General features: G+C 43.4%; 1 long non-coding RNA gene across 2 annotated transcripts in view; it reads left to right on the plus strand.

Moving 5' to 3' along the window:
- Positions 1-1,535, plus strand: part of LOC122565459 — a 15,976-nt gene that overhangs the window by 11,241 nt on the left and 3,200 nt on the right. The window lies entirely within an intron of this gene.

Below are 1,535 nucleotides of genomic sequence, written 5' to 3' on the forward strand. Positions count from 1 at the left end.
GAATTTTCTCACTGTTTAGAAAGTAGTCCATGCTTCTATTCTTTTTTCCAAAGTGCAAGACCTCGCATTTGCTCACATTGAATTCCATCAGCCATTTTCTGGACCACTCTCCCAAACTGTCCAGATCCTTCTGCAGCCTCCCCACTTCCTCAGTACTACCTGCCTGTCCACCTAACTTTGTATCATCAGCAAACTTCGCTAGAATGCCCCCAGTCCTTTCATCTAGATCATTAATATATAATGTGAACAGGTGCGGCCCCAACACTGAACCCTACAGGACACCGCTTGTCACCGGCTGCCATTCCGAGAAAGAACCTTTTATCCCAACTCTCTGCCTCCTGTCAGACAGCCTCCTCAATCCATACCAGTAGCTCACCTCGAAAACCATGGGCCCTCACCTTGCTCAGCAGCCTCCCGTGTGGCACCTTATCAAAGGCCTTTTAGAAGTCTAGGTAGACCACATCCACTGGGTTTCCCCAGTAGTCTAACCTACTTGTCACCTCTTCAAAGAACTCCAACAGGTTTGTCAGGCACAACCTCCCCTTACTAAATCCATGTTGACTTGTTCTAATCCGACCCTGCTCTTCCAAGAATTTAGAAACCTCATCCTTAATGATGGATTCTAGAATTTTATCAACAACCGAGGTTAGGCTAATTGGCCTATAATTTTCCATCTTTTGTCTTGATCCTTTCTTGAACAAGGGGGTTACAACAGCGATCTTCCAATCATCCGGGACTTTCCCTGACTCCAGTGACTTTTGAAAGATCTCAACCAACGCCTCCACTATTTCCTCGGCCACCTCCCTCAGAACTCTAGGATGTAACCCATCAGGGCCAGGAGATTTATCAATTTTAAGACCTTTTAGCTTTTCCAGCACTTTCTCTTTTATAATGGCAACCATACTCAACTCTGCTCCCTGACTCCCTTTAATTGTTGAGATATTACTCATGTCTTCCACTGTGAAGACTGACGCAAAGTACTTATTAAGTTCTCCTGCTATTTCCTTATCTCCCATCACTTGGCTTCCAGCATCAGTTTGAAGTGGCCCAATGTCTACACTTGCCTGTCGTTTGTTTCTTATGTATTGAAAGAAACTTTTACTATCATTTCTAATATTACTGGCTAGCTAACCTCATATTTGATCCTCTCCTTCCTTATTTCTCTCTTTGTTATCCTCTGTTTGTTTTTGTAGCCTTCCCAATCTTCTGATTTCCCAGTGCTCTTGGCCACTTTATAGGCTCTCTCTTTTTCTTTCATAGATTTCCTGACTTCTTTTGTCAGCCATGGCTGTCTAATTCCTCCCTGGATAATCTTTCTCTTCTTGGGGATGAACCTCTGTACAGTGTCCTCAATTTTACCAACAAACTCCTGCCATTTTTGCTCTACTGTCTTCCCTGCTAGGCTCTGCTTCCAGTCGATTTTCATCAGTTCCTCTCTCATGCCCTCATAAATAAATTTAACTGTAACACCATTACATCCAATTTTGCCCTTCTCTCTTTCAAACTGCAGACTGAACTCTACCATATTATGATCG

This window comes from Chiloscyllium plagiosum, chromosome 2, assembly GCF_004010195.1.
Source record: "Chiloscyllium plagiosum isolate BGI_BamShark_2017 chromosome 2, ASM401019v2, whole genome shotgun sequence".
Taxonomy (NCBI): Eukaryota; Metazoa; Chordata; class Chondrichthyes; order Orectolobiformes; family Hemiscylliidae; genus Chiloscyllium; species Chiloscyllium plagiosum.